Here is a 17,901-nt window from a genome sequence, read left to right on the forward strand (position 1 = left end):
AGAGTTTTAACTCAGTTTCTCCTGGCTTCCTGAACCTTGTCTTTCGGAGCAGATGTCACACTGCAACACCCACCCTCAATCAAGCTGTGAGCTTGCTTTGTGTAGGTTTTGATACCGGATCTTTCTGAAGCTTCATTGGTACTGCGCGATGTACACTGTACTGGTTGTTGGACATTGCGTATTTAACTATTGCAAATTAGCCTGAAATATTTAACAGACGCTGAAATCAAACAGTGTTTAAGTTAACTCAACAGTGAATCATGAGGTCCAATCGGGCTATGCAACATCCTTTTCGAGCAGATTTGAGGAAAATCCTGAATGATTTTCTACATATACCATTAAAAATGTGGCTTGCTGATAAAAGGGTTGAACCAGTGAAGCACAAAGGAGACAATTCATACCGTGAGACAGGAAGTGGGTGTGAACAAAACACAGAAGAACATGGATCATTGATCCTTTCCTTTCTATTTCCTAACTATCATTTCCCAGCCTCTCATTCCGTAATCTACACTTGGCCAGGATTCACCTATCACACTGTAGCCTGTACTCCTTGCCTTCACCCCACCTTTTTCTTTATAATTATTGCATTTCATTCTTTCCAGATCTGATGAAAATCCCTGGACTTTTGAAGTTCCTACAGTGGTAAAAGGGGGGGGGGGGGGGGGCGGGGCGGGGCAGTGTGTGTGTGTGTGCGCGCGCTGCTGATGGACATGGGTAGCTTGGTTACTAGCTTAGGCGTATCTCATAAGTTGGAAGCCTTCAAGGGTGAATTTTTGAGATGGCATAGTTTGTATAATCCTGTTAGGTTAAAATAACATGACTAACACATTTAATGAAATTTGGCATTGAAGAGATATTGAGATTCTGTTCGGGAAGAGGTGCATCGCAGGTATTGGCATTAAGGACCAAATTACGTCTTTCAGGACTACAGGAAGTGCCAAACAATTCTAAAGAAGGTAATCATGAGGGCTAAAACAAGGCACAAGTTTGATTCTGAAACCATTGTGAAGGAAAATCCCAATGGATTCCACAGAGAAGGTAAGTGAAAAGGGATAGCAATGGACAAAGCTAGTCCACTGGAAGATCAGCACATTTGTGCATGGAGTCAAAGTAGTGGGTTAATTTTAAATGGAACACTTGCATCTATATTTACTGAGGGGATGAACATAGATGATATACACATGATGCAAAACAGCAGTACTTGGACGCACAAGGCAAAATAGATGTAGTCAGCATTGCTTCCTCAAGTGGAAATCTTATCTGACAAATCTGATGAAATAACAAGCCAGATGGACAGAGAAGAATCAGTTGATGTTGTGTACCTGGATTATCAGAAGGCCTTTGACCACGTGCCGAACATGATGCTGCTTAACAAGAAAGTATTACAGGAAAGATTATAGTATAGATAAAGCAGTAGCTGATTGCAGGAAGCAGTGTGTGAATAAAGGGAGACATTTCTAGTTGGCTGCAGGTGACTAGTCGTGTTACATGTGTATCTGTGCAGGAATGATTCTTTTTAAGTTATTTGTGGGCCGAAGGGCCTGTATTGTGCTGTTGGGTTTTATTTCTATGTCAATGATTTGGATGATGCAATTGATGGGTCTGTTGCAAATTTTGCAGACAATATGAAGATAGCTGGAGAGGGTAGATGGTTTTAGGGAAGCAGACAGGCTACAGAAGGACACACAGCAATTAGGAGGATAGGAAAAGAAACAGCAGATGGAATACAGTGTTAGGAAGAGTATGGTCATGGACCTTGGTAGAAGGAATGATAGGGTTGACTATTTTCTAAATGGAGAATAAGACACACAAAATAATGAAGCACAAAGGTACTTGGAAGTCGTGGTGTAGGATTACCAAAAGGTTGAGTCTGCTCTCCTGCCTAGTGGATGGGAAGATGATAGATACCATTATTAAGGATAAGATTTTGGGTACTTGGAGGTGCATAATTAAATAGGCCAAAGTTAGCATTGTTCCTTTAAGGGGACATCTCGCCTGACAAATCAGGAATTCTTTGAGAAAACAACAGGTAATAAAGACAAAGTAGAGTCAGTGGACATTGTTTACGTCGATTTACAGAAGGTCTTTGACAAGGTGCCACACATGAGACTGCTCAACATGATACGCTCCCAAGGTATTGCATGAAATAACAATGACAGAAGACTGGCCGACTGGCAGGCGCAAGGTGTACGAATCAATGCGTCCTTTTCTTGTTGGCGGCCATTGGTGTTCCACAGGGGTTGGTGTTGGACCCAATACTTTTCACATTATATCTCAATGATTTGGAAGATGGAACTAATTGTTTTGCAGATATTACAAAAATAGGAGGTGGAACAGATATTATTGAGGAAGCAGGGAGTATGCAAAAAGACTTCGACAGATAGGAAGAATGACCAAAGAAGAGCCAGATGGAATATCACACAACTGAGTGTCTCGTCATGCAGATTGGTAGAACTAATAAAGGTGCAGACTATTTTCCAAACTGAGAGAAAATTCAATAATCAAAAATGCAACAGCACCTGGGAGATCTTGCACAGGATTCCCTAAAAATTATCAGACCATGAGAGATAGGAGCAGAATTAGACATTTGGCCCATCAAGTTTGCTCTGCTATTTCAAATGATCCATCCCCGTAGAGCATCATTCACCTGTTTTATTCCTGTATTCCTTTTTGCCTTCACTATTCAAGAATCTGCTAACCCATGCCTTAAATATACCCAATGATACCCTCCACAGCCGCTGTGGCAAAGAATTCCACCAGTCTCTGCCTAAAGCAATTCCTCCTCATCTCTTTTCAAAATCGACTCATCTCTATTCTGAGGCAGTGTCCTTTGGCCTTAGACTCCACACCATAGGAAACTTTCACTGCACATATACTTCATTAAGACATTTCAACATTTGATAGTGTTCAATAAGTTTACTACTTCATTCATCTCTGATTTCCAATGAGTACAGCCCCAGAGCCATCAGTTCCTCCCCATATGGTACGTTTTTCAAATCTACAATAATTTTTGATAGTGTCCTTTGAACAATGTCAGCACATGATCTCTTAGGGGGGCCCAGAGCCATTCATAATATTCCAAATGAGGCCTCACCACCATCGAATAAAGCATTAACATTACATCATTGCTTTTATATTCTAATCCTCTTGAAATGATCAACATCATATTTATTTTCCTCACTCAAAATTGCCTCAAACTCCAAATTAACCTTTAGGGAATACTGCATAGGGGCACCTAAGTCCCTTTGCACCTCAGACTTATGATTTCTCTCTCAATTTAGAAAACTGTCTATGTATTTGTCTCTTCTACTATATTTGTATGCTCATGCACCTCCTAATACTCTATTCCATTGGTCAATTTTGTGCATTATCCTAACTTGTTTAAGTTATCCTGTAGCCTCTCTACTTCCTGAACATTACCTGTCTCTTCACCTGTCTTCGTATCATCTGCACACTTGGACTCAAAGCCATCAATTCTTTCATTCAAATCTTTGATAGAAAATGAAGAAGCGATCCCAAAACAGACCCCTGTGGAATACCGCCAGTAATAGTCAACCAGCCGGAAAAGGCTCCATTTTATTCCTACTTTTTTACCTCCTGCCAATCATCCAGCTCTCTGTCCATGATTCCAGCAAGGATAAGGCAAGGGCTGACTGTTATGAAGCAAAGAATGAGAACAAAGGGAGCCTTTTCTGGTTGAATGCTGGTGAGCAGTGGTTCTCCACAGGGGTCTGTGTAGGGTCCGAATCTTTTTATATTGTTTGTCAATTATTTGGATGATGAAATTGTTTGCAAAGCTTTGTTGCAAAGTTTGCAGACGATATGAAGTCATGTAGATCGGAGGATGTAGGGAGGCTGGAAGAGGACCAGAGATATTAGGAGAGTGGGTAAATGAATGGCAGTTGGAATGGCAGTGTCTGGAAGTGTATGGTTATCCACTTTGGTAGAAGAAATGAAACCGATGACTGTTTGCTAAACAGAGACAAAATACAAAGAACGGAGGTACAAAGGGACTTGGGAGTCCATGTGCAGGATTCTCTTAAGGTTAATTTGCAGATTAAATTCTGTGTTGATGAAGGCAAATGCAATGTTGGCATTCATTGCAACAGAAGAATATAAAAAGGATGTAATATATGATTGGTGAGGCCACAGATAGAGTAATGTGTTCAGTTTTTGACATCTTAGAAACAATGTGCTGATACTGGGGAGGGTTCAAATGATAGACAATAGACAATAGGTGCAGAAGTAGACCATTCGGCCCCTTGAGTCTGCACCACCATTCTGAGATCATGGCTGATCTTTCACTATCAATACCCAGTCCCTGCCTTGTCCCCATATCCCTTGATTCCCCTATCCATCAGATATCTATCCAGCACCTTCTTGAAAGCATCCAGAGAATTGACCTCCACCGTCTTCCGAGGCAGTGCATTCCACACCTCCACAACTCTCTGGGAGAAGAAGCTCTTCCTCAACTCTGTTTTAAATAACCGACCTCTTATTCTCAATCCATGCCCTCTGGTACTGGACTCTCCCAACATCTGGAACATATTTCCTGCCTCAATCCTATCAAATCCTTTAATTATCTTAAACGTTTCAATCAGATCCCCTCTCAATCTCCTCAATTCCAGCGTGTACAAGCCCAATCTCTCCAATCTCTCTGCGTAAGACAGCCCTGCCATCCCAGGAATCAACCTAGTGAATCTACGCTGCACTTCCTCAATTGCCAGAATGTCCTTCCTTAAACCTGGAGACCAAAACTGTACACAATATTCCAGGTGTGGTCTCACCAGGGCCCTGTACAAATGCAAAAGGACATCCTTGCTATTGTATTCAATTCCCCTTGTAACAAAGGCCAACATTCCATTTGCCCTCTTTACTGCCTGTTGCACTTGCTCATTCACCTTCATTGACTGGTGAACTAGGACTCCTAGGTCTCTTTGCATTTCTCCCTTACCTAACTCGACACCGTTCAGACAATACTCTGCCCTCTTGTTCCTGCTTCCAAAGTGGTGTTCATAAAAATTTAACCAGGGTTACCCACAGACCTGGTTAAATGATGTTCATAAAAATGACTCCAGAATTGATTGACTTATCATATGAAGAGCTTTTGATGGCTCCTGGGAAGTACTCACTGCAACTCAGAAGAATGAGGGGGTGACCTCATTGAAACATGTCGAATTGTGAAAGGCTTATAATGAGTGGATATGGAGGGGATGTTTCTATAGGGGCGGAGCCTAAGATCAGATGACACAGCCTCAGAATTAAGGGGCATCCTTTTAAAACAGAGATAAGGAGGAATTTCTTTAGCCAGAGACGATGGAATCTGTGAGATTCTTTGACCCAGGCCGCCGTGGAGGCCAAGTCTTTATGTATATTTCAGTCAGAGGTTGATAGATTCTTGATCAGTCAGGTCATGAAGGGATACGGGGAGAAGGCAGGAGATTGGGGCAGAGGGTAAAATTGGATCAAATTGAATGATTAAATGGCAGAGGAGACTCAATGGGCAAAATGGCCTAATTCTGCCGCTATATCTTATGGTCTTATAATAGCCCATGAAGTATTGCAGATACTTTGTATGGTATTGATCAGACAGCACTTGAAGTACTGTGAGCAGTTTTGTGCTCCTCTTCTGCAAAATTGTGTGTCAGGATTAGAGAGGGTCCAGAGGAGGTTAACAAGGTGACAGTGGTGGAGGCAGATATGATAGGGTCTTTTAAGAGACTCCTGGATAGGTACATGGAGCTTAGAAAAATAGAGGTCTGTGGGTAACCCTGGTTAATTTCCAAAGTGGGGACATGTTCGGCACAGCTTTGTGAGAGGAAGGGCCTGAATTTTGCTGTGGGTTTTTCTGTTTCTAAGAAGCTATCAATCTCTGCCTTAAATACACACAACACCTGGCCTTGACAGCTGAATGTGGCAACAAATTCCACAAATTCACTACCCTCTGGCTAAAGAATTTTCTCTGCATCTCTGTTTTGAATGGATGCCCCTTTATCCTGAAGCTGTGCCCTCTTGTCGTAGACTCTCCCACCATGGGAAACATCCATTCCTCATCTACTGTCTAGGCCGGGGGTCGGCAACCTGCGGCTCCCGAGCCATTTGTGGCTCTTTCACCTCTGTGCTGCGGCTCCCTGTGGCTTTGGGAAATAATTGGTCAGTATTTAATTAAAATGTATTTTATGTTAGTTTGTTAGCTTTTGAAATGTAATTCTAAATTTGAAGATTATGGTGATCTTGTACAATCTAAGTGTGGCGACACATTTCCTGGCACATCCGAAACGGCTCACAATTAGCCAGCATTCCGGCTAAGGGAGATAGCCTACGGGGGTTTGTGAGTACGCGTCTTTTGCAGCATCTGCGTCCATGGGGGCTGGGTTGAGGGAGGCTTAAAAGCAAGGCTGTTTAGTTCGAATAAAGTTATTCGACTGCAGTTTACTGACTGCGTGAGCACACCGCTACAACGTGTTTTTATCGCTATTAATATACGTCACCACTGCCAATACCTGACACCCGCCAGTGCGCGATTTCTTTAATTTTTCGATCCAAGGTAAGCCAACTATGGAGAATTCTAAAAAAAGAAAAGTGACTGAAGAAAACAGAACGTTTAATGATACGTGGACAGATTCATTTGCTTTCACTGTTGACGAGACTGGTTTACCGGTATGCTTAATATGCAATGAGAAACTAGCAAACAACAAAAAGTCAAATGTCGCAAGGCATTTCCAGAATAAACATGCAGCCTTTGCTCAAAAATATCCGGATGGAGATGAGAGAAAAAAAGCCGTTTCGGAACTGATGCGGAAGGTTGATCTGAGCAAAAATCATTTCCAGAAATGGATGAAGTCTGGAAAATCAACGACATACGCCAGTTATATTGACGCTCAGGAAATAGTCAGGCACGGGAAGCAGTTTACAGATGGTGAATATATAAAAGAATCTTTCATTAAGATTTCAGAACATCTATTCACGGACTTTAAAAACAAGAGTGAAATTGTGCAGAAAATCAGGGATATGCCCCTCTCTGCAAAGACTGTCAAAGACAGAACCATAAAAATGGCAGAAGACATCACAAGACAGCAAATTAAAGACATCAATTCAGCTGTGGCCTACTCGATTGCCTGTGACGAGTCTAAAGACAAAGGTGATATTGAACAAATAGCGTTGTTCTGCCGGTATGTAAACTCTGCCGGGCCACAGGAAGAACTGATTGAGTTGATACCTCTAAAAGACCAAACACGGGGGGAGGACATCTGTGAGGCTGTCTTGAATTGTTTAAGAGCCAAAGGAATAAAGACCACCCATCTGGTGTCAGTAGCTACTGATGGGGCACCTGCTGCACAACAAAGTCCAGTGGCTGTCCAAAGGGGAGGTGCTGAAACGCTTTGTCGCGTGTCTGGAAGAAGTGAAAACTTTCCTGGGCAGCAAAGGGCTCAACTTTCCTGAGCTGGAACAGCCAGAGTGGCTGGAAAGGCTACACTTCATGGTAGACATGACAGCACACCTGAACACGCTGAACACAGCTCTTCAACGGGGTAAGGACGTACAGCCCTGCACACGTTGGAGGATGTTTTGGCATTCGAGCGCAAGTTGACGTTGCTTGCCGGAGATTTACAGAAAGGCACATTGTCTCACTTCCCCAATTTGAGAGAGTTCAAACAAGGTCACGACATGATAAATTCGGAGTATTTACATTCTGCAATCATCGCAATGCAAACATCGTTTGGGAAACGCTTCTGTGAGTTCAGAGAGGAAAAAAACACATTATCCTTCCCGGTCACTCCCCTAAGCATCGATCCATCCCTACTAAATACGACTGCATTGTCAGGTGTGAGTCAACCTGAACAAGTATGATAAATATTTTAATTGCCTATTATTTTACGTATATTCATATGTTTTCATTGTTCAGTGAAATAGTCCTTTTATTTTTCAGGTTGACAGCTGGCTGACGTTATTTTTGGTTTGCTGCTGGCGGCAAATTTAAGTTTGGCGTTTTTCATAAATACAAGAAGGACTCAAATAGACGTTGAGTATTTTACTTAAAAGTAACCTTCAACCCAACGTCTTTTTTTCGGAGTTCAAAATGTTTTTGTTGCATGCAGAAATGTAATTTCATTTTCTCTGCAGGAGTTCATCAATTTCATAAATGCAACACATTATAGTTTGTTTATACATAGCATAAAGGCAAAACAAAACGTTGTATGCAGTGTTATTTCATTTTAAATGTCAAGCGGGTTTTGCGGCTCCCAGTGTTTTCTTTTCTGTGGGAAACGGGTCCAAGTGGCTCTTTCAGTGGTAAAGGTTGCTGACCCCTGGTCTAGGCCTTTCAACTTTCGAAAGGTTTCAATGAGATCCCCCCTCATCCTTTTGCATTCCAGTAAGTACAGAGCCAGAGCCATGAAGATTTCTGCATAAGATAAGCCTTTCATTCAAGTAATCATCCTTGTGAACCTCCTCTGGACAGTCTCCAATGCCAGCACATCTCTTCTGAGATGAGAACCCCCAAGTCCCTTTGCATCTCAGAGTTTTGGATATTTTTTCTTCCATTTAGAACATAGTCCGCACATTTATTTCTGCTAGTATTTAATTTGCCACTTTCTTGCCCATTCTCCTAATCTGTCTAAGTGTTTCTTCATTCTACCTGTTTCCTCCACACTACCTGCCCCTCCACCAATCTTCCTATCATCTGCAAACTTGACAACAAAGCTATCTATTTCATGTAAATAGATACTTCAACAACCTGGAAACTGTCAATGGACATTGCTCACTCGAGAGCCAATGTGAATGCTCAACTAAGCTCCATCCTTGTCAACAGCAAGAGAAACAACTTTCTAGTTAAACATAAGAACCATTACACATGTGACATTTGGTCCGGTTGATCTTTTCATCAGGTACCAAAGCACATCCTTCTCATCCTCTGTGAACACATTTTTCAAAACCTCTGTCTTCCCATTAAACGCTTCATATTTCATCGCGGGATAACCCTCTGATTCTGAACATCTGCGACATATGTCTATTTTCAAAGAATCTTTCAGGGTTCCAGAGGGGTGACATTGTTGGCAGTGTATTCCTCGGCGTCACACCGTGCAGGGGTAAAACTGCCCACAAGATCACACAAAGCGACGTCAGCTCAATACCGCACACAACCCTCCCCCCCCCACCCCCACCCCCCGCGCATACACACAGATACTAAAGAGTTAATGAGATTCAAACGCGGGATGAAAGAATTCATTTTGTGACTAGGAATGCGGCACCGCCCGGTCACCATTGACCTCATATCACGTTTACATAAAGGAATACGAAACGGAAATAAGTGAAATAAACAACGGAAATAACTCCCGTATCAAAGAGTAGTTACATTTTTAGAAATAAACTGGTGTAGTCAGGCGAGATGTGAAAGCTGGGCTGAGCATGGGTCACACGGCTTCGGGTTCCACACTCACAAATACCCTCGATCTTATTTTGTCCAGCCAACCGACGCCTTTCCGGCAAGATACCATACTAAATAAAGTCCAATGAATTGGCTAACATTTCCCGATCAACAAAAGATAAACCCTTCAAGACGTTAGTGACTCACAGTGTAACAAATTAAATTGGACAGTAAAGATAAAACACAGGAAAAATGAATTAAAAAGCCCTACAGTAAATGAGCGAAAAAGACAAACGTCTCACTTACCAGTGACTTGGAGAGTGACGGTCGCTGAGGCTTGTGAGCCGCTGGTTGGCACCATGTTCACAAGGTATTACCCACTGTCTAACTTGTTCACCGACTTCAACAGTAGTGACCCGCTAGAGGTGAATAGCTTAGCTCGCGATTTATACGAATTGTCAATAGACACGACTTGACCAATCCACTGTCAGACCGTTTTTTTGTTAAAACTCCAGCTTCCACTGGAGATCTCGTCCGACGGCTGCACTGAAAACAACGCATTTCCCCCGACGGTTTCATTTATTTGACTGTGCTTCACCATGATGGTAAAATCCAGAGACTCACCTGAGGAAGAGAAAATCATATTAGGGTAAAGCGGCAAAGGTGGACAGACGGGAGAAACATGCGTAGCTCAGTCAGTACAGAGACTTAAGATCTGTACTCGGCTCAATAAGCCGTCTCTTGTAAACCGATCTTCCTTCCTACATCCACCCACCGCTCTGTTGATTCTCTGACCACTTACCGTCCGAGAGACCCTCACCAACAGTTATGAAGAAACAAAGAACGAGCGCTGGGAACGGCAGCAGTCCCATACCGAGAGAAAAACTCCTGCGAGAAACGCACTTCCGGCTCTCTGGGCGCATTTGTTTGATCTCGTCATCAGAAGCGGCAGAGATCATTGGACCAAATTTCCAGCGAACAAATTTGCTTGCGCAGATACAGACACACACGCGCACTGCAGTCATGTAAGATCCTGGTTTTCCTGGTGGAGCTTTTACCCGAGTCTGCTTCCAAGTCGTTCTACCCTGCTATCTGCGCCTCTAGTGTTTGAGCACCTTCCCATCTCAGAATCAGAATGAGGTCTATTATCACCAGGCATGTGTCGTGAAATCTGCTACTCAATTGCCGTTGCTTAGGATTAATTAGTTTCATATAAGATCCTGAATGTTGTGCAAGTTGGCATGGGGGGGGGGGGGCGTCTACGGGCTGATATTCAGTATTTTCATCCAAGTCTGGAGAGTTTAGACTTCTTGGAATTAATGCTGAATGCTGTGCGTATCGGAGCATGGACGTAAGACTAGAGTCAGGTTAGTCTTGATCGTGTCGCCAGGAGGAGCGGAACCGGGAGCCACATTTTCTGTCCCACGTTCTCATGTTTACAAATCTTAGTAACGACCGTTTCTCAAGTCTGGATTTCAAACTTAGAAAAGAGGCAGTGGAAGTCAAAACTTTCACTATCTACCTTGTCAATCTCTCTCAGCATTATTCTACATAATCAGTGACTATCCATGGGCGCAAGATCTCATCGCTTGCCTACCATAATCTTGAAGTTATGTCCGCTGGATTTCAGTGTAATTTCACCCAAGCAGTTTGAATAATATTTCGGACATTGATATTCCAAAATCTTTGATATAAGATCACCGTGATTTATGTCTTCAGAAAATCCTATAGTGTCATGTCAAATTAAAGGCATTCCCCATATTTACTCACCTAAATTCTCATATCAGCATTAACAAAACACCTCTACTATTACTTCTGCAAAGTAGATTTTTTTTAGAATAGTTGTGCCTGTCTGGACACGCCCCCTGCTGACTGCTCCTGTGGCTCCTCCCACAGGCCCCTGTATAAAGGCGATCTGAGGCCTGACGCTCGGCCTCAGTCTCCAGGACATAGTATGATGGACACTCACTCCTGGTTCCTTCTTCCAGTCAATAAAAGCCGATATCTCGCCTTACGTCTCAGTGTGAGTTATTGATGGTGCATCAAAAGTACAACACGTTACAGGTCCTTTGGCCCACAATGTTGTGCCAACCATCAAACCCTGCCTCCCATATAACCCCCCAGCTAAAATTCCTCCACATACCTGTCTCTTAAACTTCACTAATGTATCTGGCTCCACCACTGACTCAGGCAGTGCATTCCACGCACCAACCACTCTCTGAATGAAATACCTTCCTCTAATATCCCCCTTGAACTTCCCTCCCCTTACCTTAAAGCCATGTCCTCTTGTACTGAGCAGTGGTGCCCTGGGGAAGAGGCGCTGGCTGTCCACGCTGTCTATTCCTCTTAATATCTTGTACACCTCTATCATGTGTCCTCTCATCCTCCTCTCCAAAGAGTAAAGCCCTAGCTCCCTTAATCTCAGATCATACTCTCTAAACCAGGCAGCATCCTGGTAAATCTCCTCTGTACCCTTTCCAATGCTTCCACATCCTTCCTATAGTGAGGCGACCAGAACTGGACACAGTACTCCAAGTGTGGCCTAACTAGAGTTTTATAGAGTTGCATCATTACATCGTGTCTCTTAAACTCTATACCTCGACTTATGAAAGCGAACACCCCATAAGCTTTCTTAACTACCCTATCTACCTGTGAGGCAACTTTCAGGGATCTGTGGACATATACCCCCAGATCCCTCTGCTCCTCCACACTACCAATTATCCTGCCATTTACTTTGTACTCTGCCGTGGAGTTTGTCCTTCCAAAGTGTACCATCTCACATTTCTCTGGGATCAACTCCATCTGCCACTTCTCAGCCCACTTCTGAATCCTATCAATGTTTCTCTGCAATCTTCGACAATCCTCTACACTATCTACAACCTTTGTGTCCTTTGTCTTTTGTGACCTTTGTGTCGTCTGCAAACTTGCCAACCCACCCTTCTACCCCCACATCCAGGTCATTAATAAAAATCACAAAAAGTAGAGGTCCCAGAACAGATCTTTGTGGGACACCGCTAGTCACAACCATCTAATCTGAATGTACTCCCTCCACCACGACCCTCTGCCTTCTGCAGGCAAGCCAATTCTGAATCCACCTGGCCAAACATCCCTGGATCCCATGCCTTCTGACTTTCTGAATAAGCCTAAAATATGGAACCTTTTCAAATGCCTTACTAAAATCCGTGTAGATCACATTCATTGCACTACCCTCATCAATATGCCTGGTCACCTCCTCAAACTACTCTATCAGGCTTGTTAGGCACAATCTGCCCTTCACAAAGCCATGCTGACTGTCCCTGATCAGACCATGATTCTCTAAATGCCCATGGATCCTATCTCTAAGAATCTTTTCCTACAGCTTTCCCACCACAGACGTAAGGCTCACTGGTCTATAATTACCTGGACTATCCCTACTACCTTTTTTGAACAAGGGGACAACATTGGCCTCCCTCCAATCCTCTGGTACCATTCCCATGGACAACGAGGACATAAAGACCCTAGCCAGAGGTTCAGCAATCTCTTCCGTTGCCTCGTGGAGCAGCCTGGGGAATATTGTCAGGCCCCAGGGACTTATCCGTCCTAATGTATTTTAACTAATCCAACACCTCCTCTCCTTTAATATCAACATGCTCCAGAACATCAACCTCACTCATATTGTCCTCACTGTCATCAAGTTCCCTCTCAGTGGTGGATACCGAAGAGAAATATTCATTGAGGACCTCCCTCACTTCCACAGCCTCCAGGCACATCTTCCCACTTTTATCTCTAATCGGTCCTACCTTCACTGCTGTCATTCTTTTGTTCTTCACATAATTGAAGAATGCCTTGGGGTTTTCCTTTACCCTACTCGCCAAGGCCTTCTCATGCACCCTTCTTGCTCTTCTCAACCCCTTCTTAAGCTCCTTTATTGCTACCCTATATTCCTCAATAGACCCATCTGATCCTTGCTTCCTAAACCTCAAGTATGCTGCCTTCTTCCACCTGACTAGATTTTCCACTTCACTTGTCACCCATGGTTCCTTCACCCTACCATTCTTTATCTTCCTCACTGGGACAAATTTATCCCTAACATCCTGCAAGAGATCCTTAAACATCAACCACATGTCCATAGTATATTTCCCTGCAAAAACATCATCCCAATTCACACATGCAAGTTCTAGCCCTATGGTTTCATAATTTACCCTTCCCCAATTAAACATTTTCCTGTCCTCTCTGATTCTATCCTTTTCCATGATAATGCTAAAGGTCAGGGAGCGGTGATTACTGTCCCCCAGATGCTCACCCACTGACAGATCTGTGAACTGACCTGGTTCATTACCTAATACTAGTGTATTAGTGTATTTGCTCAGTGTATTCATGGCAACGGTGACTGTTGCTGCATAACATCCTCTTGAAGATCTGCATGAATAATCAATGACTGTATTTTTACATGTATTTATCTGTGGAGCATATAACCATTAATGTATTCATCATTTAGCTGCTGAGACCGTGGCACATTTTGGTCCAACATAAATGATTGTTTTTTCCCAGCGTCTCTCTGTTCTGGAAATGAAGGCAAAAGTGTTGTGAAATTTCAGATATTTTTGATGTTATCTTCTTTTGTAATCGGTTATTCACCACTGACCAAACACAAAAATGCAGGTTCTCGCCACCAGCTTTCCACGTAGATAATGTTTCATGTAGACTCCATTCTGCAAAGAGAAAGACCTGCTACCCGTTTTCAGGATAAATCATGAAAGGAAATTAAACGATGATGCTGAGTGGTTCCCATCTATGGGAAGGGTATTCCTGTACTGAGCAGCTTCATTTCCAAGACTTTCAGTAGACGCGCACAGAGGGAGTCCAATGGTAGAATCATGACTTTTTCAGGAAGCCATGCCTCAAAAAGGCATTGTGCACCATTGCAGACCCGCATCACACAGGTCTTGCCTGCTTCTCATTGCTGCAAGGAAGGAGATAGAGAAGCCTGACAGCGCAAACACAATGATTCAGGAACAGCTTCTTCTCCTCTGCCACTCGATTTCTGAATGTGTGTTGAACCCATGAACACTATCCCTGTACTTTTTTCACGACAAATGCCGATGATATTGCACCTGATTCACAACTGCACACTGTGATTAATGCCGACGGTGTCAATACAATAGAGGCCATACTTTCAGTGTCTATGTTGAAAGAGCAACAGCACTGAACACAAGCAAGAGCACAGAACTGCAGGGGGACAGTGTACAATCAGCGGGCCAGGGGTCATTATGGAAACAATGGTCACTTGCATCACCAAGCTGTCTCCAACTTGCAGGTAGGTCCGATCTGATCTCACATCTCGGCTTCTCTATTTGCAGAATCCTTACGGCCGCCTTAACAACAGGTAACACAACCACTGCTCCGTAGCATCCTCCTGGCCAGTGTACATTCACTAGAATGCAAATCATAGGAGCGAGGAGTAAAATTGCTGTATTGAAGGGAAACAAGTGATTGACGTGTTTTCTTTTCCACTGAGACACTGCTCACCTCTAACACTCACTCTCAGTCCACCAGATGGACCAGTCGGCGGCAGCAGGTCAGAACAGAGGTGGCAACATCTACTTTGTGATTAACTGATCATGGCGCTCTTGTTTCATTCCTGTTCTCAAGACCTGGACCAGCTAGAGATTAAGTGCTGACCATCCTTCTTACTGAAGGAGTTCTCCGCCGTGATCCTCACTGCACTTTACACACTGCCAAAAACAGATGTCAAGCAAGAACTGGGTGTATTTAATGTCATTGTAAAGAAACAAGAAGTGACATACTCCGATGGCTTTCATATCTTTTCCAGACACCATTAACCAGGCTAGCTTGCGTAAGCCTCTGCCCAACTACATCCAGCACATCAGCTGCAGCATCTGACCCAGCGCACTCAATGATTGCTGCACTACTATCCAAAATGCCTATCATTTCACCCTAGACAATGGCAAATCTAACCATCTGCCTGTCCTTCTACTTGCACACAGGCAGAGAATAAGGAGGCAGGGTGATTGATAAAATTTGAGCTACGGATGTTGTTTGCATGGATTTTAGTGAGGGGTTTAGCAAGATCCCAAATACAAGACTGATCCAGAAGATTAAGGTGGATGCGACCCATGGTGAATTGGCCATTTGGAGTCAGAACTGGCTTGCCCACGACAACTGGTGTTAGTCAAAGGTCTGATTCTGGCTGCAGGTCTGAGATTAATGGAGTCCTGGGGATTTGTGCTGGTCCTCTGTAATTTGTGATTTATACAAATGTTCTGGATGAAAATGTACATGGGTGGTTTAGTAAGTACACAGATGAGACAAAACTTGGTGGTGTGGATAGTGTGGAAGACCAGCAAGGTAAACTGCAGATCAATTGCAGATATGGGTGCAGAAATGGCAGATGGAGCTTATTCTTGTCCAATGTGACGTGCTGCACCTTGGTAGGTCAAGCATAAGGACACAACGTTGATGACCAGAAAGATCTTGGGAACCTCCCTGAAAGTGACTATACAGGTCGATAGGGGGGTTATGAAGGAAAATGGCTTCCTTGCCTTTACTCGTCGAGGTGTTGAGTTCCAAGGTCAGGAAGTTATGTTCCACTTTATACAAGTCTGGTTAGGCCACATCTGAGGTATTGTGGACAGTTCTGGTTGCCCCATTCTAGGAAGGATGTCAAAGAGTTGAAGAGGGTGCAAAAGAGGTTTACAAGGGTGTTGCCTGGATTAGCGGGCATGTGGTTGGACCATTTGGTTGTTTTCTCCGGAGTGGTGGGTACCGAGGGGAGATCTGATAGTTTGTTATGAGAGGCATAGACAAAGTAGACAGACAGTATCTTTCCCCAGTTTGAAATATCTAACATCAGAGGATATGCATTTAACGTGACAGGCACATTTTTACACAGAGATTGTTCCTGGAATGTGCACCTGGGGTGGTGGGAGAGACAGATACATCAGAGACTTCAGAGAAATGCTTAGAGGGGCACATGAATGTGAGAAAATGTTGGGATATGGACATTGTGTAGCCAGAAGGGATTAATTTAGTTGACCATTTGGTAACTAATTTATTTAACTCAGCACAATATTTTGGGCAGAAGGGCCTGTTCTCATGCTGTACTGATCTATATTCTGTGTCTGTGTTCTATAACATTGTTCAGTCTGCAATGTGTCAATGTGATTTTCAGTTTGAACCATAGAACATTACGGCACAGAAATAGGCCTTTCGGCCATTCCTGGCTTTGCCGAACCATCTTTCTGCCTAGTCCCAATGACCTGCACCTGGACCATATCCCTCCAAACCCCTCTCATCCTGTCCAAGTTGCAAAAATGAGCCTGCATTCACCACTTCATCTGGCAGCTCATTCCACACTCCCACCACTCTGTGTGTGAAGGAAGCCCCCTCCCCAATGTTCCCTTTAAATTTTTTCCCCTTCGCCCTAACCCATGCCCTCTCCCCTGGCCTCAGTGGAAAAAGCCTGTTTGCATTCACTCTATCTATACCCATCATAATTTTATACACCTCTATCAAATCACCCCTCATTCTCCTACGCTCTGGGGAATAAAGTCCTAACCTATTCAACCTTTCTTTGTAACCCAGTTTCTCAGGTTCCAGCAACATCCTTGTAAACCTCCTCTGCACTCCTTCAACCTTATTAATATCCTTCCTGTAATTAGGTGACCAAAACTGCACACAACACTCCTGTCAGGAAAGGGGACAGGAATGGACCCAAGAGCTGGACGCAGGCACTGAAGTACTAGGGGTAGGGCAGGAGGGGGATGCCATGGTATGTAAAGGGTAGAGCTGGAGTTCAGGCAGGGCCAGCAGGGCAGGCTCCTGGGGTTCAGACCCTGCAGAAAGCTTGGATTGGCTGGAGGAGAACCCTCCCTGGGCGGGCCGCATATGTTCCGGGTAGGGCCACATCCCAGGCATAAACACGGAGTTCTGAGCAAGACACGGACTCCCAGGTGGGTGTGGGGCACAATCCCAAGAGTACTGGCAGAAGGCGGGGTCCTGAGGTACATGGCTTGGCTGGCTGGACCTGCCCGACGGAGGCAGAAGGGGTAGAACGGGGACTAGGTCCAGGGTGACCAGCACGACATTCATGATCCCCAGGTCGCTCGGGAGAGGCAGGCAGACAGCGTGACAGAGCGAGCAAGGCAAAACAAGCATAGTAGCAGGACCAGCGCACGTGAGAAAAAGCAGGAGAGAAGACCAACCTGGCCAGAACAAGTACAGAGCAGGGTAGGCAGGATGCGGAGCAGATCAGAACCCGGGCAGGATAACAGGATGTGGACCAAAGTACATAGCCGGCAGAAAGCAGGAGATGGAACAAAATGACGACCCGCCTCGTCTCAGTCCCAAAGCAACTGAATTGGCCACAGGTGTGCCTCCTTAAACCAGGAGGATCCTAACAGGCTCAAGGGTGATGGGAGGGACAGCTACAAGATGCGGAGTCCAGAGCTGGCAGACTGGATCAAGACCCAGAACGCGGGCTCTGGACCGGACCGGACCCCGACAACTCCAAATTCGGTCTTATACAACCTCAC

At 44.2% G+C, this 17,901-nt stretch overlaps 1 long non-coding RNA gene across 2 annotated transcripts in view; it reads right to left on the bottom strand.

The window, feature by feature from the left end:
* The window catches only part of LOC132384428 (uncharacterized), a 33,583-nt gene extending 22,047 nt beyond the window's left edge, over positions 1-11,536 (bottom strand). Inside the window, exons 1-2 of one of the 2 annotated variants that reach the window (XR_009508890.1) lie at positions 10,170-11,536; positions 9,674-9,991 (exon numbers count right to left, since the gene is read on the bottom strand). This is a non-coding gene — a long non-coding RNA (uncharacterized LOC132384428). The remainder of the gene's footprint in view (positions 1-9,673; positions 9,992-10,169) is intronic. The other variant, XR_009508891.1, reaches the window with a different exon arrangement.
* Between the last annotated feature and the right edge of the window lie 6,365 nt (positions 11,537-17,901).

The sequence above is a fragment of the Hypanus sabinus genome, chromosome 32 (genome assembly GCF_030144855.1).
Source record: "Hypanus sabinus isolate sHypSab1 chromosome 32, sHypSab1.hap1, whole genome shotgun sequence".
In the NCBI taxonomy this organism is placed as follows: Eukaryota; Metazoa; Chordata; class Chondrichthyes; order Myliobatiformes; family Dasyatidae; genus Hypanus; species Hypanus sabinus.